Consider the following 21,662-nt stretch of genomic DNA (forward strand, 5'->3'; position numbering starts at 1 on the left):
TAACCAATTCCTACATGGCTTTGTTAACTGCACTCAATGTTTGCTCTATGACAAAATGTTAAATGTTCTCTCATTTGAAAGTTGCGTTGGATAAAAGCATCAGCTAAATAAATAAATGTAAAATGACAATCATATCACGTGGCTTCATAGCAGACAAATTGCATAACGTTGGTGTTGGGCAGACAGCTCGTACCTCCTTATTTTGTTTATCTTGTTCTGTATTTTTTTTTTCAAAAATCATTATTATTGGTCACCCTTTGTGTCTGTGAGTTTTGCTTATATTTAACAAAAAAGTATTACAAGCTAATGTCTAAACTCCACTGAAAACTCAACAGTCAGTGAAACCTCATTACTCCATGCCACCTCTATTGTGAATTGCACTGTACACATTTTGGACACATACAGGTGTCTGACCATACATAACAGCACATTTCTTAAAGCTGAGTTTTTGGACAAACAATATTCCTGCCAGCAGCGAAGATAAACTATGTTTATGATTGTTTTACAGTGATTTAATTTCTTAGTCTTTTTTGCAACTCGACACATTCCTTAATCACCATCCACTTTAATGTATTGAAAAAACGAGTGTATACATTTTGCCAACCAAGGTTTTGATCATTTTGCTGAACTGTGAAAATACACTTTTAAATTTTAAACTACAGAGCGGTTTCCCAGACAGGGTTTAGATTAAGCCAAGACTAGGCCTTAGCTATATTAGGACATTTGAGTAGTTTTCACAAACATACCTTACAAAAACATTACTGCTGGTGTGCATCGTGAGACAAAACAATAGTGCTGACATATTTTAAAGGGGACTTTTTTCCAAGTTTCCATAATTGGGTCCCCAGTGCTTCTATCAATCTAGAAAATGTGAAAAAGATCAACGCAGTAATTTAGTTTTGGTAAACCATTCTCTGCGAGCATGTGAAAAATAGGTCATTGAAATTTGGCTTCCCTTAATGATGTCAGAAGGGGATAATACTGCCCCTTAATCTGCACCCTCCAACCACAGCACTGCAATGTAGTGCAGAAATCTGCTCATTTGCATTTAAAAGGACACACCCAAAAACTGCATATTTTAAAATGCTCTAATAAATTATCTATATGGTATTTTGAGCTAAAAATTCACATATTTACTGTGGGGACACCAAAGACTTATTTTACATCTTAAAAAAGTCTTGTGAAATGTCTCCTTTAAGGTATCTCAGAGCATGTTTTCAGTCAAGACAGCTCAAACAAGCATTTTAGTCTGGGACCACTCGACTTTTTTTGAAAATAGTCCACTGCTATTGAAAGTTATCAAGAAGACAATTTTCAGGCATTGTATAATACTATTGCGCCTGCTGCAGCCTTGTTACGGCAGCAAAATCCTTGATTATTACGCCAGAATGAGAGTATAGTTCCTAGCCATATCGGCCTAGAAAATTTTTATTTTCCGTCGGTCTTAGTACACGATGTAACTACAGAAGAGTCAAGTTTTAAATAAGAAAAATATTAAATATCTTTGTTTTTTTTTAGGGCAATGCTAATGGTCTAATCAGATTCAATGGATTATGCTAAGCTATGCTAAAAGTGGTAGCGCCAGACCTGGAGATCGGCTGAATGGATTCCAAAAAGGTAAAAATCAAATGTTTAATTCTTAAAGTGAGACGAATGTTAGTTTATAAAACTATATTTTAAGTATAAAACTAAAAACTTTTTTTTTTAATAGTGCAGCTTCATTTTTACCGTATACCGGTAGGTGTCTATGCATTTCAAAAAATGGACAGGATTAAAGCAGCAGCCCTGATCATGGCTCAGTGTGTCCAGAAAGCATGCACTAACCAACGATTCACAGCCCTGTCAACTTTTGACACTTTTACTATGAGAATTAGCTAAGAAGAACCTAAAAATATGAAATTTTACCAACCAAGGGACTAATCCTAAAGTTTTGCTCGACAAAACCAAAGAGAACCATTCTTTAATTGGACCTACAAGCATACAGAGGGGTAGTGGATCATAAGAAAATGTTCATTAAAGAAGAGTATGGAGATACAGCGAGTGGGTGAGCTTTACTGCAGCTCAGAGCTGGATTTGTGAGAGAGGAGGTTTATAAATAGCGGGTCGCTGATGTACCAGCCAGTGTGACTGAAACACTCTCCGTGCGAGTGCGGTTCGTGTCACAAACCTAATTACCTCTGTCCCATGGCCGGCTGATAGAATTAAGCGGCTTTTGAGAGCGCTGCTCTCAGAAGGTCTACAAAACACTTTTTGGCTCAAAGGATCGGATCTAAATGTGTCTTGGGATACTGGCTTGCCTTAATCAAACCCACATAACTGAGGGAAAGAGGGAGGGGCCTTTTGCAGTAGTGGGTGTGGCCTTTAATTTTATTTGTTCACAACAGATAATACCTATTAATGTTTGGGGGTAATGCTGTACTTGCCTATTCCCTCAGGACATTGCCAAAAAGTCTGCCAAGTGATGTAGACAATAATCGTTTGATGTAGAGGTTAGAAAAAGAGATGGAGAAAAAAGTATTTGAAAGGTCAACCGTGTCAGTGTCAATATTGCCTCCTGTCTCATTCAGAAACGCTTCATCTTTTCATACGTGCAATGTTCAGCAAATATCTATTTGTAAGTTGCCTTTCTATATGACTTACAAACCTGCAACCGTCAATCATACTAAACAAGAAGAGAAGATCGACACACATGTATCACTTACAGACACTCAAGAAAACAGACTGTAAAACCTGTTCTCCGCCCCCTCCCCACCCATGCATTGTTGGCATCCATCACCATGGAGCAAGTATTAAAAACCTTTAATCTTGGCCTGTTATGATATTTTCGCTACAGGAGATGTATGGCTTTGATAATTGCCTACGGCAGACTTTTAAAAGGCATCTCATAATTACAGATCACCTTTATTGGGTTAGCGTGGGTACAGGGGCGTAGCAGAGGTCGCTGGCTTTCAGAGAGTGATGGTTATGGGCGGGGGTCTGTCACTTTTTGAGTAAAGGGTGATGGATGGTCACTTACATTGGTAACCAGCGCGCGCCATTAAACCGCACCTTCATACCAACACAGAACAGAGAAACCCGCCTAGCCACAGAGCCTTCATCTTACTTTGATGTAATAAAGATCGTATCGATCAATCAGAAACTCATTACAATCTTGGTCGGTGTAGGCAGGTATGCTTTCGAATGCGTGTGTGGATGTGTGAGCATGAACGTTGGCTAGATGTGTGTGCCCATGTGGTGGTCCTGACTGAACACGACATGGAGAAAGACAGAAGACTGGATTCCCGGCTGAAAAGATCAATCGCTGTTTAATAAAAAGCTTTATTTAGATTATTCTTCAGGATAATAATTCTATTACTGTATTTTTGGAAAGCTACCATTATGAAAAAAATAAATAAATGTGACAATATAAGGTACTAGTCTTTATATAATAAAATAATAATACACACACACTTAAATATATAGAAAAATATATAATAATTAGTAAAATAAATAAATGATAAGACACTTTATACACATTATTTTCTAGTGAATAACTTACAGTGAAGTTCTGAAAGAGCCATTTAATACTAAATCTTATCTGACTCTGGATCAGGGGGCAAAGTAAGCCTTTAATATCATTTAAGAAAGGATCCCAGGTTTTGCTAAAGTGTTGAAGTACACTGTAAAACTTTTCTGTAAATTTACAGCGAATTTCTAACAGTATTGTACTGTATTTTCAAAAAACAGTGTTAGACTGTATATTTACAAAATATTTACAGAATGTCTGTAAATGTACAGAATTGTCCTGTTTTCAGCATGCAAAATTCGTAATACAGAATAATACTGTAAAAGCATTGCATTGTGGGATTGATTTCCTTCGCGCTCAATATTTGAATGTAAGCAGAGCTAGTGCTTCGGAAGTTCGGACGCCCTTTATTTGTTAGGATTGGTTATTCATATAAACAACGACGATATGAAGACAACGCGTTCAACTTTTAATCTATAGCTGCCTGTGATGTGAAAACGTACACAGAACATTTAAAAGTTACTCGACGAAGCGGCAGACATGAGAGGATTATGCATGCAACAAGAAGACGGAGAGAATACAATGTGTCTGTGATGAAGATAAACGAAGATTGACTGAATGTGCATCATTGACACGGTAAGACACTGTTGTTTTATTCGACTGCATTTCTGAACGGTTTGCACGAGTGGGCTATTTTTAGGAGCTGCGTTAAGTTACGCTAACTTGCTAAACTCCTAACAGACAGCACACGACACGTTGATAAAGATGTTTTTGTAACTTATCTGTCTGTTAATTCTTTCGTTTTAGACGACTAAACATGATAATGTGAATTGCCCTAAAACAACACAATGTTGCTGTCTGTCGGTGCGTTGTGATTTAGCTTAAGTTAGCTTGTAATACACGTAAAGAACTAAACATTTCAGCTTGTTCTCAAATATACACCAAGTTAAGTTACTTTGATATGAAAACGTTGTGGTTGTAGCCTGGATTCATCACAAATATAGTTTTATTTGTATTTTAAAGTTATAAGTGAAATGATGTCAGACTTATCTCAGATATTAAAGTTTAGTTAAATTGTAACCCCCACCTCCATTACTTCTTTGTCACGTCATTTAAAAGTGTTTGATTAACATATTTTTGCAATTATCACTCAAATTTGGTGATGTATAGTATATGTATGTAATATACTTCTATATACAGTACCACTCAAAAGTTTGAACTTACTTCCCATGTCCAAACTTTGGCCTGGTACTGTATACAGTACCAGTACAATATACTGTAGCATATTTGTATTGTCCTGTAATATACACATTTTAACCTAATATCTGTATTTGCATCGGTTGAGCTCAAGTTATGTTTAATAGTTATATTTGTAAATGGCTAAATAACATCACAAAAATAGAAACAAATTTTATTTTAAATATTTTATCTGTTTTGTTTTGGTCGATTTCAGGTCCATCTCTAAGCAACCAGCGCTGGATGTTGAGCATGGACGGTCAGGTTGTGTGTGAAGGAGAGCAGCGCAACTTTGTCTCTGGTCTTGGCAACGCTGATTGCCTCATTCTACAATTTTAACCTCCCGGATCTGGAAGCGGTGGCATGCACCCTTGGGTTTGTTCAGAGGTTAGATACACATTTCCCATTCATATGTTAAAATTACTTTTTTTTACATATTGTGAAGGTCTGCATCAAGATGCAAAGCGTAAAACTGAAACTTCATATTTACATTAAATAAGTAAGTATGAACTGTATTCATCTGACCTCAGTTTTTCTCAGCTTACACTTTTGGCATGGTTTTTGTGCTGAAATACTGCCAAAAGCATTGCAAGTTTGCAAACACAATTTTATGAACGACAAATACAAATTAATTGCACAGAATCTGTCTTGGTGTGTAAAATAAACTACTTTTAAATGTGTAAATGACTTGTTGCATACAGAGGGTAGGGTGGCCATTTGTGAAAGTTCCGCCGGACACGTCCCGAACATGTTTTTGGGTGCTTTCTCCGGAAGTCGCGTTGCTCGAATGCATACGTCACAAAGGTCCTCACATTTCAGTTAAAATACATTAGAAAATTAAGATTTATTTCTTTTAAGATTGCTTTTCTGAAATTAAACCCAAAATATTAAACCTTGATGACGTATGCGGTCGACCAACACGACTTACGGAGAACGAACCCGAAAACATGTTCGGGACGTGTCCGGCGGAACTAGCACGAATGGCCACCCTAACAGAGGGTAAAACTATTTCCTGAAATAACCTGACATTAACAGTTTTGTCATAATTCTCTCACTCATTTGAGCTTGCTAGCGCGTGTGGAAAGGTGTGGCTATCAAATGAGGCTTTTAATGACTCGTTGTTTTCTCTTTTATGATTGGTTGAATAACGGCAGTAGTTGTCTCAGTATCCGGTAGCCCAGTAGATATTGAGTTATTTCCGGAAATTGTTTTATAAAAACTGGTTTATTTTACACACTAAGACAGATTCTGTGTGATTCATTTGTGTTTACCGTTCATAAAACTGTATTTTTGAAAGAATGCCACTGTTTGCACACTTGCAATGCTTTTTGCAGTATTTCAGCCCAAAAATCCATGCCAAACGTGTAAATGCAGAAAAACTGAGGTCAGATGAATACAGTTTATATTTATTTAGCCTAAATATGAAGTTTTACAAGACATGAATTACGCTTAAGATTAACAGTTCAATGTTGCCAAACCTTTTTCTTATGCCTGCAACTTGATTTTACACCTTTACAAAACAATGTCACCTTTATGCTTGCAATGTCACATTTCCATTTTGACCAGTGATTTGTTGTTTTTAACAGAACATTGATCTTCCCCCATTACTTCTGTTTAAACCAAATAATTCAATTAAATTGCACAATTATTAATACAGATTTATTTGTTGTTTTTTAATTACTGTGTAAAATAAGAAGACTTATTAAAAATGTTTTATCAACATAATAATAATTGTTCTTGTTTGTTTTCTGCTTTGCAGATGATTTCTCTACATCAACCTGGAACATGGATCAAAGATGAAGAAAGGGAAAAAGAACACTACAGTGAATCCACAGGTTTCCACTCTTCTTAGAAAACGTACGGACTTTAAATGGAATTTTGTTTAGACACTTCCACTATCCAGTGTAGTTGAATTAAAAGGAATTAAAGTTTCCTACATTGTTAATGATGTGCTGTTAATTGAAATACAAACGTACAGCTGGCATTTCATCCAATATGCTTATGTTAAAGAATTAATCCACTTTTAAAATGATGCAAAAAAAGAAAGTCAGGAGGGAAAATACAGTAAAGGATTAGTCCACTTTCTTAAAGGAGTAGTCCACTTTAAAGATGGGGTCCATTGACTTTTCATAGTAGGAAAAAAAGTAAATCTTTAAAGTGGACTACTCCTTTAATAAAAAATCCTGATAATTTACTTACCCCTAAGTCATCCAAAACGTTTATGTGTTTCTTTGTTCAGTCAAGAAGAAATTAATTTTTTTTTGTTTTTTTGAGTAACACATTTCAGAATGTTTCTCCATATAGTGGACTTTAATGGACCTCAACAGTTTACAGTTTAAATGCAGTTTAAAAGGGTGCATACAGCTTCAAAGGGCTCTAAACTAGGGCTGCATGATAAATCGCATGTGAATGTCATTTCGCATCTTGTAAGTAAAGCAGCATGTACTACACAAAGCCATAGATCACTGACAATCATGGCAAAATTTGCATTAATAATATGTATGCGATATGGCCCTGCTTGTCAGTGAACTACGTCTCTGTCTAGTAAAAGCTGCTCCATCTGAAAGCAGGTGATGAGATGCGCATGACTATCACATGTGATTTATCGTGCAGCCCTACTCTAAACTATCCAAACTGATGCATAAGGGTCTTAACCAGCAAAAATCATAACTTTCGGCAAGGAAAAAAAAATGCACTTTTAATCCACAACTTCTCATCTTGCACTAGCCGTGTGATGCGACAACTTGACGTCATGTAATGCATAGGCATGTCGAAAGGTCACGCATCACAAATGTGAAACACACACTTGCAGACCATTTTAAACAACAAACTGACATAAAGACATTAATTGTTATCATTCCACATACAACAACGTCTGAACGTTCCTCTTTCTCCACGCTTGTAAACACTGGGGCGGTAGTTTTGCATGCATCACGTGTGACCTTTCAACATGCTTAAGCATTACGCCAGATTGCGCTGGTGGGACACAAGGCTAGTGCAAGATGAGAAGTTATGGATTTATAGTACTTATTTTTTATTTTTCTCAATCAAAATTATGATGGTTTGCTAGATAAGATCCTTATGCCTTGGTTGGGATCATTTAGAGCCCTTTAAAGCTGCATCAAAATAGCAAATTTTAAACTGCATTTAATCTGTAAACTATTGAGGTTCAGTAAAGTCTTTAAAATTGAGAAAAAGCATGGAGTGTTTTCCCTAAAAAACTTAATTTCTTATTGACTTAACAAAAAAGACATCAACATTTTGGATGACATGTGAGTGAGTAAATTATCCAGATTTTTTATTAAGAAAGTAGAGTAATACTTTAATGTATTTTCCCTCCTGACTTTCTTATTTTACATCATTTAAAATATTTTGAAACATTTCCATTCTTTAAAAGTTAATAAGAACACTTGATTGTTAATGTTCTGATAATTCATAACTGTTCTGTCAACTGTTTATTAATTGTAATGCATACAGCTGACATTTCAGCAAACAATGTTTTATGTAAATTTTATGGCCTTTGCTTTTAAAAAATAAAGTTTTATATTCTAAGAATTTTGTATTTGTGTATTATGTATTTAATTACCATTTGAGACTATTGTTACTGTTACACATATAATATAAATTCCTAATTTAAAAGTGGCATATCAGTAAAATACAGAATGGGTTATAGTTCTGTAAAAATACAGTAATTTGCTGGCAATATAGCTGCCTGTATGTAAATTTACAGTGTAAAGTTTTACAGTGTATACTGTAAAAATAAATAAATTACAGCGTTATACTGTATCTGACAATTACAGTGCAAGACTGTAAATGTTGTTTACAGTAGTGGTTCTGTAAAAATACAGTAAACGGCTGGCAACCCAGCTGCCAGTATTTTACTGTAAATTTACAGTGAAAAGTTTTACAGTGTATAGTTAAGTTTTTATGTACAGTATTTCATAATCAAAATAGTAAGTGTGCACTGCCAGATTTTTGTAAACGTGCGCACTTTGTACATGCATGTACAGGAAAATGTTTTGGAGATGCATTGCATTTTGTCGTGATGTGCATGCCGTTTGTGTACACGTACAAATCAAATAAACTATGCTTTGCAAGGCTGTGCGTTCGGCCGTGCGCATTCGTTCGCGTCCAAGTGAAAAAACAGACTATACTACAGGCTTAAACAAACCACTAGTATAAAGATCAGACAGTAGATCTTAATGGTTTCTGAGATTGAGACAACATTTCAGAGTATGCCTTACATCTGTATATCAATGTATTTTCACAGAAAAAAGTAGCATTTTGCCATTCGGTAAACTTCTGTACGCACTGTTGAACATGCTGTCAACATAAATTAGCAGTCTATCAAATCACAAGTTAGTCTGTCCGAACACCCAAGCTGTCCAAACTCGCATTCACACTTCTAAAGATTTGGTGGTACGTTAACCACATCAGTGTTTCCCAATCCTGGTCCTCAAAGACCCCCTCCCACACTGCAAAAAATGACTTTCTTACTTAGTATTTTTGTCTTGTTGGCAAACCTAGGAAAATAAGTCTAGTTTTTAGACAAATAAATCTTTTTTTATATATATAAATTAATTGAAGCAAATTTGTGCTTAAAAATAGCAAAAAAAATCAGCAAATGAAACAAGAAATTTTTTCTTGAATAACGTGTTTATGAAAAAGTTAACTTATTTCAAGAAAAATTTTCTTATTCTATTGGCAGATTTTTTTGCTTGTTTTAAGCACTAATTTGCCTAAAGTTTAAAATTTTTTCTAAAAACTAAACTTATTTACCTAGGTCATTTTGCTCATCAAGAAAATACATCTTAATTTAAGAATTTTTAGATATTTTTACTGAAAACAAGACAAAAATAGTAAGTAAGAAAGTCATTTTTGCAGTGCAGAATGTTTTATATCTCTCCTTATTAAGCACACCTGATTTAACTCATCAACTTGTTAGGGAGACATGTGTATTATTTTGGAAGGAGGCTGATAGTTGAATTAGGTGTTTTAAATAAGTTTCTGAGAGGGGGTCCTCAAAGACCAGTATTGGGAAGCAGTGCCGTACATCAAAGATGGTGAAGCCACCAACAGAGACAAGCCAATAAAAGTTATGCAACATAAGAAGTGGTTGTATCACAAACACACCTGGGGAAAATGTGCTAACGCGCCGAGAAACAAACAGATGGTGTTATGCAGCTCAAATTAATCTATCAATTCCAATCAGCTAAATATGGCAGCTTTCAACTTGAATCAACAACAAACTCCCTGTCTTTCTATATCTCTCTCTCTCTCTCATCGCAATGCGCATGCATCATTAGAAAGAGAGATAGATAGAGACTAGTGAGTTGAGTTTTTAAAGTCACAATTACACAAGAGACACTTCAGACAATGAACAAAAGCAGCCAGCAGTCTTATCACAGCTAAACTTCAGACAATTTATAAACAACTAGGGTACCAGACAGTGCCGCACAATTAATCGAAATACAATCCAAATTCAGTGGTGGCCGGTGACTTCTTTTTGAGGGGGCACGATAAAAAAAATTACATGATCATTCACATGACCCGGATACTTGTTTTACGTGTATATTTATATGTAATCCTGTTGTATAACTGAATACATTTTAAATTGTATGCAGCTGAAAATAGAGATTTTAAATGTTTTCGTAATTTTCTTCTCTTTACATCAGACGGCAATTAAATTACCACACGGCCTTGATGTTTTTGAAAAACAGTATAGCGCCACAGAATAGGGCTTTATACTACAAACTATATATTCTATTCCCTTCCCCTAACACAGGGGTTTTCAATATATTTTGTCAGTGGAACCCCTTTTGACCTTTTGAATTATTTACTTGAAGTACCCCCTGAGAATTTATGTGAATATTTCAATAATTAAATAGTACATTTGCATGTTAAACTTCAAAAACATTATTTCATCCGTTTTAAAGACTTCATCAGTAGTATTTTCCATAGTTATTGTAATTATTACTGGTTATTGGACCTTTATCTGGTAATTTTCTTTTATTGGTACATATACAATCTGTCCATTTTGCACGAGTTTTCAGTTTTCAAAAAATTGTAGTGTTGTGTAATTGTCAGATGACATGCAGATTGAATAAATTAAATGTAGACTTTTGTAAGTAAGTGTTTTATTTTAAAATTATTTATTTACATTTTCTATTTATCTTACATTTCATTTTTTTTCACCAACTCACAAATCCCCTGCAATTCCCCCACTCACCACCAGGGCTTCGTGAACAGCAGGACTGCGTTCAGCCCCGACAAAACGTTGCACAACGTTTATTAAACGGAAACAGTGATGTGTTGAACACCCTGTTTTGATGAAGAAAGAGTTGCAACTACGGTAGCTGAGAAGGCCATTCTTTGTGTTTTTTTTTAAATGTTTCTGAAGCCTGATGAAATCGTTATAAATGTGTGTTTAATACTGTAAAATACCCTCGATGTTACAGTCACTGACCTTGCCGTCCAGAATGAAAAACAACATTCCAACTTGAATCCATTGAGCGAGCTGTCTCTTTACTACCGTGTGGTTTATATACATCTTGCCACTGATTGGGCCAAAATTTCTGACACACCCACCAAACAAGAGAAAACGCATCTAAAACCTGTTGCACGTCGTTTCCAGGAAACACGTTTTAAACATGGGGATTTTAAAGGTGTTGCACCTATTTGGCGTTCCTTCCGGAAGATTTTACAGATAGAAGAGCACACCTTGGAATGCGACTCGCCATTTCGCCTTGAACTTTGCAAACACTGCTGCAATTTAATTCCCGTTGGAGACGAGAGGCCAGATGTATGCAAATTATTTTGAAGGGGAGGGAATTGAAAGAGATTGGGGGGTGAGATGCATTTTACGTAATATGTATCCGTTGTTCAGATTGGGCCCTCATGGCGGACATTTCTAAAGGAGGAATTTCCATGAAACAGAGATGTTTGGAAACGTCTAGCACTTTTTTCGTATGTTCGTGAATGCGGGCAGACTACCGTTATTCAACCAAGACAAGGTAAAAACTTTTTTTATTCTCGGTCACCTTTAAAAAGGTTTAAACCAAAAGAGATCTTTTTTAAAAGTGAAGCCTCATCAACGCCTTCCTAAAACATCAAACGTAAAACTTCCTCAATCAAACACAACCCTTGGAGATCATACTGGTTGGAACATTTGCATAACACCGCCCTAATGTATAAGCAAAGAAAGAAGGTGTAACTTTCATTCACGCTGTATTAAGGGTGTCACTTGCACTTCAAATAAAAAAATTAGATCGTCGATGCTGCCACACCCCCATGTCTCGTCCGGTCGGCTTGTCAAGCGGGGGAAAATAAACCTCACAGAGGTGCCTTTAAACACATAGATCCAGCGGATACGAGGGATGTTTTGCTACAACTCCTTGTAATGCATATCATAAACAGGATTACTACCTAGTGATCTGCCTTCGGACAGAGCGCAGCTCTCTCTGCACGTGCGTGAGAGTGAGAGAGCCGCCAAGATGCAGTGGGTTATATTTTAAACAAAAGGGATGGTTTGCCTTAGCCTGCATAAAACGCGTAAAACTGAACAAATTCGTAAGGATTACTACTTTAGTTTATGTTTAGACTTTGGACAGATGCGAGAGTGCATGCACGTGAGACAGAGAGAAGCGCAGCTGCTTATGACACACCGGTTTTATTTCAGATGCTAGGAGGAGTCCAAGACGCGTGCATTAAGTCCATCTGCGTGCGAGAAGGAATCCTCTCTCTACATACAAGCTCTCTCGCATAAAGTAAAGCCCACAAACCCTCATGCGAGGAAAAGCACGCAATGTGCATGTTAATGTGAAACTATAATAATAATAATAATAATAATAATAATAATAATAATAATAATAATAAAGGCATATAATTTTTGTCCTTCAAAAAATAATAATAATTTAAAAATCGAGAATCGAATTGAATCGTGGCCTTAGAATCGAAAATGTAATCGAATCGAGGATTTGAAGAATCGTGACACCCCTGCGCTGTATGTGTATAAACATGTATAAAAACCTCTGCTCCGGAAAGAGAGGGCTCAAATTTAAAAGCCTGATTTTTGTTAAAGAAGAGTTTCTGGGAAAAATCCCAGTTCCTGAGTGATTTATGGAAAGGAGGAAAACCACTGAATGAGAGCAAAGGACAAAGAGAGAGTTTTAGACAGTAAGCATTTATCTGTCTTTCACTCAACACCTGTGTGTGTGTGTGTGTGTGTGTGTGTGTGTGTGTGTGTGTGTGTGTGTGTGTGTGTGTGTGTGTGTGTGTGTGTGTGTGTGTGTGTTTCATGACTCATGAGTCTCTGAGGGTGATGGAGGTGAGCAGACACAAACACAGACTATTTGAAAGAGCTTTATCGGCATCAGCACCCATGCCCTCAATACAGTTTTACACTTAAAACCAAACAGTGAATTTTTGACACTTACATTCTTTGTATGTAGAAGAACAAACATTAACGCATCACAACATAGACATGTGAAATGAACTCCCCCGTCTACAATACAAATAATATGCGCACAGCCGCATCCAGCCCATTTATTTCCACTAAATTTTATAGTCTGTTTCTGTTTGCGCTCCTGGCATGGAAGCTAAAACCTCAGCGCTTTTCTTCTGTCTGGATATGTTAGGAAAACAAAAGGAAACACATCTGCGCGCACCCGCCCAGGTCTTGTCAGCAATTTTTACTCTGGTGAAATAAATGATCGAATACAAGTTTCTACTGCTAAATGATTCACGATAAACCTTTGGAATGCTGCTTCAGGTGACTAGTGCTACAGGCCCAATAATATGAATAGTCAAGTAAGTATCGACCAATCACAGTGGAGAAGAAACGATTAAACCAATCATATCACTTTTAAATTCCATTAACAAAAACAGAGAGAAAAGTGGATGTTGGGTTTTCCCAAAGCTACACACAAACGAATGAACCGATATTTACTCCTATGATGTATCAGCATTCCCACATAGCAAGCGGGATGCCTGGAGTTACGGCATGTGTTATTTGAGCATGACAGCAGTTTTTGCGTATGTAGCTCATTAGCAAACAGACAAGGCGAAATCTGAAAGCAGGAACGCAGGGTCGTGCCGCACACAGATTGTAATCTGCATCGTGAGCATCTCCAACATCTGCTTTTAATTTCTACTGTCTGCTAACACGGTCGCTCGAGCCTTACTGCATACCGCTGTTTGACATTGGAGGCATTTTAATCTAAAGATGATCAGCAGACAAGGGCAACGTGTATTAGAAACGTATCCTCTACCAAGAAACAAATTGCTACGGTCCAATCAGATGCTAGATGCAAAAATCGATGACTTTGGTTTAGAGAAGTGGGAATCATATTTACGGTTGTCGCTGACTGGTGTGGTGACCTTCCACACGTCTATCCACGACTTCCAGGGCTTTCTGAGTAGTTTAGCCATAAGCGTTTCAGACAGAGATGGATGATGAGTCAAACTCACGGGTGCGAATATTGTGTTTAGTCTTGCCTTGAGCAGATATTGAATATTACTTCAATACACACCGCTGTGTAATAAAAATGCCTGGTACGGAGCAGAAAATTCACCCCTCTTCATTTCAAAAGGAGTTTTTTACTTTGTAATTATACAGCTATGTAAGATATGATGATAACTTTGTAATTGTTTATTGAACATCACATACAATCGAATCTCATTCAAACACTGCATATTTAAACTTGCCGCGCTATGACACTTCACACCTGGTTTGATGTCATAACCAAAGAGATCCAAAATAAAGAAAATAACTCATACTGGGTGTCTCTGGGAAACCATCATATGACCGTGCAATTGTACAGACATTGAAACACTTATGATTTATTTCATACTGAACAACGTCCTTTCAGCACTACTCTTTCAGTCAGCATATATCTCATAAACTCTATGTGAAACACATTGTGATTTGGCTTGGTTTGTCTGGCATATTAAAATAATAAGAAGGAGCACACAATGTAGGTATTCCCTGGTTTTGGCAACACAGGAGTTTTCCATGGCTTGAGAAGGAAAGTTGGAGTGTTTGTTCTGGAAAGAAGGTGCTGTGGTATCGAGGTGTGGAGGGACCTGCGGTCTGTGTATATAGGCCAAAGGAGAAGAAAAGATTTCCCAGAGTGCTTTGCTCTTACAGCTTTTGCTGGCAAGAGAGCTCATCTGCCTAAGATGCACACACATATAAATACACTGAGGGTCTGCTAATAGGAAGCAAAGCTCAGATATGCGGCTCGAGAGGGGAGCTTTAAAGGGAAAGAAATCTCATGGTCCTTCTCTCCACTCTTTCATCTGCACTTCACTGCAATTAAGGAGGAAGAACCAAGTGGCCACTCAGAGGAAGTGGATTCGACTCCCTTCATACACTCAGACCCAAACGAAGAGAGAGAGATGAAGTGTGTGAGAAAAGAAATCTGCCGTCCAGGGAAATATCTAAATACCCACCTGTCGAAAATAAGACACATCCAAGTTTATGGTTTTGTATATGCGAAATGAACCATGACTGATCTTGAACGCTGGCAACTTCACGTGTCAGAAGAAAAATTGCTGCTAAACTGCACGAGAAACGTGACTCGGCTGATTCAAATACATTAGCATGTGGTTAAAGTCCTGGATTACTTGAAACTAATGTCAAAACCGCATATGTGAAAGATTTATTCCTGTCATAATAATTACTTCATGTACTAAAATGGCTATAGGGTTACTCTACACCCTTGCATCATAAGTGTATGTAAACCATGAATATCCAAAATTATTTCCAGCCTCTGCTAAATCACACCAGCTCGGACCATACTGTACAGTAGATATATTTGTATGCCCTATTCGGCAGTTCCAGGCATGTAGTTGCTAAGATCATAAGTGACTTCTGCATTTGCAGCATGTATTTTTTTGGTTAACAGGTCACGTGGTAGGTTACATTATTATAGGTATACATTATGTATTTAGATAGGTACAACTGTAATGTTGGTACTGGTTATTATATAAATTGTGTTTACTGGATTCTTGATTGTTCGAGTAATTGTTTAAGAAAAAAATGTGTTATGTGAACTTAAATATTTGATTTCAAGTAATATTCTTTACTTTAACATTTAAAGGAATAGTCCATTTTCTTAAAAGAAAAATCCAGATAATTTACTGTTGATGTCTTTCTTTGTTCAGTCGAGAAGAAATTATGTTTTTTGAGGAAAACATTGAAATTAGAAAAATTTTGCATGGACTTTAATAGAGCCCAACATTTAATACTTAACTCAACACTTAACAGTTTTTTTCGACGGAGTTTCAACGGACTATAAACGATCCCAAACGAGGCATAAGGGTCTTATCTAGTGAAACGATTGTCATTTTTGACAAGAAAAATAAAAAAATATGCTTTTCAAAACAACTTTTCGTCTAGATCCGGTCGTGATGCGTCAGCGTGACCCCACGCAATACGTCATGACGTCAAGAGGTCACAGAGGACGAACGCGAAACTCCGCCCCAGTGTTTACAAGTGTGTTGAAAGAGGACCGTTCCTACGTTGTTGTATGTCAACTGATACTAATTAATGTCTTTGTGTCAGTTTATTGTTTACAATGGTCCGCAAATGTGCGTTTTATTTATGTAACACGTGACCTCGCTACGTCACTACGCATTTACGTTAGGTCACGCTGGACTGGACCTGGACGAAAAGTTGTGGTTTAAAGGCGGAGTCCACGATGTTTGAAAAACGGTTTGGAAAAGGAGACGGGCCGACTACCAAAACACACTTATAGCCAATCAAATCAAATCAAATGCCGGGTTGCGTATGTGTGGGGCGGGTCTATCAACAGAAGGTCCAGATTCTATTGGGGTAGGGGCGTGTTTGTTTAGGCGATTTCAAATATCAACACTGGCTTTCAAACATCATGGACTCCGCCTTTAAAAGAGCATATTTTTTATTTTTCTTGTCAAAAATGACAATCGTTTCGCTAGATAAGACCCTTATGTCTCGTTTGGGATCGTTTATAGTCCGTTGAAACTCCGTTGAAAAAAACTGTTAAGTGTTGAGTTAAGTATTAAGTGTTGGGCTCTATTAAAGTCCATTAAAATGAGAAAAATGTTTTCCTCAAAAATCATAATTTCTTCTCGACTGAACAAAGAAAGACATCAACATTTTGGATGACATGGTGGTGAGTAAATTATCTGGATTTTTCTTTTAAGAAAATTTTATATTCCTTTAAGTACATAAAACACAGGTTTTCTTGTTGATTTTAAGTAAAATTATCCAAATTGGGATTACTTAAAAAGTGTGATGCAAAAATGGTGCATATATATTTTAAATTAATCCAACACATCATTTTTTAGTGTATATGCGTTTTTTTAAAGACTTAGCATTGGTTAAAGAGCACCTATTAAATTGCTAAAAACAACGTCATTTTGTGTTTTTGGTATAATACAATTTGTTTGCATGGTTTCTGGTTAAAAAACACATTATTTTCCACATACTGTACATTTTTGAAGCTCCAGATTTCACTCTCTTTCTGAAACGATCTGTGCGTTTCAGGAAGAGTGTGAAATCTGGAGCTCTGAAAAGCTCTGTTTCCTCTAATCTGTATGTTGTGATTGGCATGAATACCTCTGACGTCAGCCAGAAATGTGACGCTCCTTATTATGTTTGAAAGATTCGGTCACAATGCAATGCTAACAGGATTTAACTTAAAGGCTGAGAGTCCGAAGCTGCAGGAATTATGATCATGTCGGTCTTGTCTACATCACCAATCCCAGGAAATAAACTGTTGCCTACAATCCATCTGTTTGTTGTAGTCCAAAAAATGGATAACTCTTGTGGGGGTTTGTACCTTTTGCATATTGTTAACATATTAATAATACACACCTACACACCAAAGGAAATGTAAAATCGTGAATTGGATAATTGGTGCCCTTTAATTCTGCTAATGTAATTGTTTAAAAAGTGGGTGGAGGCACTAAATGAGTTGATGCACTACAGATGGCCTTCCATCATCTTTTATATGAACACATCTGAAGTCATTAAGTTTAGTAAATGTCCTTGCTTTTCCAAGCTTCCAAGTAGAAAACAGGGATCAGGGTATAACTGGAAGCTAGTTATAACAGTTTATAAAGTTTGAAATATTTTTCTTACAAAATTGCATCGATTACCCACAGAAAACCCTTTATTAACCAATTGGAGACATGTGTATTACCTCTGTGATGAATGAATGCACTTTATTGGGTTTAAATGTAGAAGTTCCCTGATCCCTGTTTTCTACCATTATAAAGCATGGAAGAGCAAAGAAATTTACTAAAACAACTCCAAATGTGTTAGCCGGAAAGATGATGGACATATGCATCTCTGACTGCTTGAGGGTGAGTAAATCATAAGGGTAATTTTAATATTTGGCTGGAATATCGCTATAATAATTCACTGAACTACATAAAATGAATGAAATAAATGCATATTTAAACTTGACACTTGTCATACCAAATGCACCTTTTCCAGGTCATGGTGATACATTCTGGGATTGCATTCTTTGTGATTAGCACAAAGGATTTTGCCACAGCATGATATTACAGAAGACAGCATTACGATGCAGCCAACCTTTTTAAACAGCCTTGTAGTAGAAGAAGCATCAAGAAAAAGCTTATGTAGAAATGTGTAAGGATGCAGACAGTTGAACACCAAACACATGCTAAACAAACAGAAAAACATACATGCTGCATTGACACGTTTAAGATTCACTGTGATGTACCGGGTTTAAGTTTGTTTATTGGTGTGAGTGGCAAAGGCTGCAGCAAGACATATGGGATAATATTGGCCACCATCCTATATGTTATACGATTTTATGCGCTGAATAAGCACAGGGAATTACAACATGTGAAGAGAAAAAAATTCTTATTGTATTCGACTGTGTGCCACATCTGGCGGCTGGATGCAGATTATTGCCCCTAGCTGCTCGGCCAGAGAGAGTTATGGGAGCTTTCGCAGCCGGAGGTGTAACACAATTTTGATGGGAATTGGATTCCGAAGCAAGGAATCACGTGTGGGTGGAACCAGGCCTGCCAAGAAAGGCAGAGGCAAAGAAACGTGAAGGAATATGAGGAGTGATGGAGGGAGAGAAAAAGCAGGCGGGAGAACAGGAACCCAGCGCCGAGAAGGTTTTAGGGAGATTAAAAGCCCAGAGCAAGGGCTCTTAAGACCATCCTGCTAATTAAATATGTCAAAGCTCATAAAGACGCATTGGGGCTTTTTCCCAAAGCCAAGCTTTACCAAACCCACCTAGTCAGCAAAGCCTTCACATCTTGTCAATAAACATTAGTCTGGGCATCAGTAAAACATCCACAAAATGGATTGGTTTATTAAACGTATTTCCAACCCCTTTTATTACTACAGTCTAAGCACAGAAAACCTGTACGATACATGCCAAAAGTGAGTCGATGCCTGGATTTTACAGCACACGCTGCAAGAGAAACCACAAACATGTGTACAGACAATAAGGAACATAGAGAATGGAAAATAACTAACCCCACAAGAACAAAGGAACATGATGCATTTTTATGACCATTACTGTAGTTGAATATTTAATAGGAAGTCAAGGAATACAGCAACATCAGACCACTTGAGCTCAGTATTCAAATAATGAGCTCAAATCGTACAGTGTGTTTATGTCAACACGAATATTTGATTAAAATGAGACATGGCATATCTAGGAAGATTACCATAAAATGGTGAAGTATCTCTTTACACTGCAAAAATGACTTTCTTAGTATTTTTGTCTTGTTGTCAGTAAAAAAATCTAAAAATTCTTACATTTCTTGATGAGCAAAATGACCTAGGAAAATAAGTCTAGTTTCTAGACGAAAAAATATAAACTTAAAGCGAATTAGTGCTTAAAACAAGCAAAACATCTGCACCAAGGAGGTAAGAAAAATATCTGGAAATAAGTTTAAATTTTTCTAAACACTTCAAGAAAGAAATTCTTACCCCATTGGCAGATGTATTTATTTATTTATTTATGCTCGTTTTAAGCACAAATTAACTCTAATTTTATATTTTTTGTCTAAAACTAGACTTATTTTCCTAGGTCATTTTGTTTATCAAGAAAATATACCTTCATTTAAGAATTTCTTGAAATTTTTACTGAAAACAAGACAAAAATACTAAGTACGAAAGTCATTTTTTGCAGTGTAAATGTACACCATGGTTTTTGTGTGCTCTTGCTGGAGTTTCAGGCAAATTCATCTGAAGCAAGAAAGTCGCATCACTCCGCCGCAATACTTGCAATGCCTCCAGATCTTGTTAGAACAAAATAATCAAGGATTCCAATTAACAATTGGCCATTTTTACTTGGAGGTGGGACTAGAGCGGCTATTTTGACCATTGTAATATCCCCCATTTATATCAATACCAGTGACGCATCCTGTTAATATTAAAGGAACACGCCCACATTTTGGGAATTTAGCTTATTCACCGTATCCCCCAGAGTTAGATAAGTCCATACATACCTTTCTCATCTCCGTGCGTGCTGTAACTCTGACACCACTAGCTTAGCTTAGCACAGAGACTGGAAGTGAATGGCTCCAGCTAGCAAACTGCTCCCAATAAGTGACAAAATAATGCAAAGATTTTCCTATTTATGTGTTGTGATTTGTATAGTCACACCGTGTACAAATAGCAAGATCATATGAGACACAGCCATCTTTTAACAGTATACATACTGGGAACTATATTCTCAGAAGGCGAAGCACTGCTACTTGGGCGGAGTGATTTGCACAACTCTGCCCGAACTCTCTGCCCCTCACCAGGGGGCTTCTCGGGTGCTGCGAGCAAATCACTCAGGTGTTTGTGTAAATGGTGTGACTATACAAATCACAACACATAAATAGGAAAATGTTCGCGTCATTTTGTCACTTATTGGGAGCAGTGTGCTAGCTGGAGCTATTCACTTCCAGTCTTTGTGCTAAGCTAAGCTAGCGGGGGATGCGTCAGACAGAGTTACGGCACGCACGGAGATGAAAAAGGTATGTATGGACTAATCTAGCTCTGGGGGATACTGTGAATAAGCTAAATACCCAAAATATGGGCGTGTTCCTTTAAATATCTTTGTCTGAAGTCAGTGTATCGTCGTAATAGCAAATTCAAAAATAAACAAACAAATAAATAACCTGGGGCCGGATTCACGAAAACATTCTTAAGACAAAAAATAAGAAAGTTCTTAAGATAAATTATAAGAAGTGCGTAAGAATGTTCCTAAGTGCAATTCTCAAACATTTCTTAAGAAGTTCTCAATTTTTTTCTTAAGAATATCTTAAATTTGTGTCTTAAGAATAAAATGACAAGCTTTAAATGAATTATACCCTGCTAATGAGGTAACAATAAATTTATCCATTAATCTTTTGACTACCTTGCGATCATTAACGCGATACAAACGAGTGATGCATTAAGACTACCACAGGATGTTATTCGCTGTTGTAACAGAGGTCAGCTTGTATTAAGGCGGTGCGGTGCGTAAATATAAATCCATAATGTCCCAATCGGTCCGTCATGCGGGCCGAGCGCTCTGAGTGTGCGTGCTTCACTCTCCGTGCCCAAGGCTTTCGTCTACCGCGACCCGCGCTCACGCGTCAAGAGACGGACGCGGAGGGTCAAGCGTGCGTGCCCGCAGTTTCGGAGCCATCGACTCACATGACGAAGCGATTACCGGTCCGCCTCCCGCTTAGAGCGACTTTAAGCTGTTAAGTAATTTCATAATGAATAGGCTATTACGGAGGAAGTTACATGTTTGCTAATATTATCGCTAATACTTATTTGTGTTGTATGACATATTACTGAGTAAGCTATTAAACTTCATTATATTCCTCTTTAAACTAATCTATGTGAAGTAAACTGATAAAATTGCCATTTCAGACTACAAAATACAACATGTCACATTTAAAACAA

General features: G+C 37.0%; 1 protein-coding gene and 1 long non-coding RNA gene across 4 annotated transcripts in view; one reads left to right on the forward strand and one right to left on the reverse strand.

Moving 5' to 3' along the window:
• pard3bb (par-3 family cell polarity regulator beta b) overlaps positions 1–21,662 on the reverse strand; it is a 416,763-nt gene that overhangs the window by 150,828 nt on the left and 244,273 nt on the right. The window lies entirely within an intron of this gene.
• Positions 3,677–7,080, forward strand: LOC135782526 (uncharacterized). The gene is made up of 3 exons (XR_010545431.2): positions 3,677–4,141; positions 4,959–5,128; positions 6,501–7,080. It is a non-coding gene; the product is annotated as an uncharacterized lncRNA (long non-coding RNA).

This window comes from Paramisgurnus dabryanus, chromosome 15 (genome assembly GCF_030506205.2).
Source record: "Paramisgurnus dabryanus chromosome 15, PD_genome_1.1, whole genome shotgun sequence".
NCBI lineage: Eukaryota > Metazoa > Chordata > Actinopteri > Cypriniformes > Cobitidae > Paramisgurnus > Paramisgurnus dabryanus.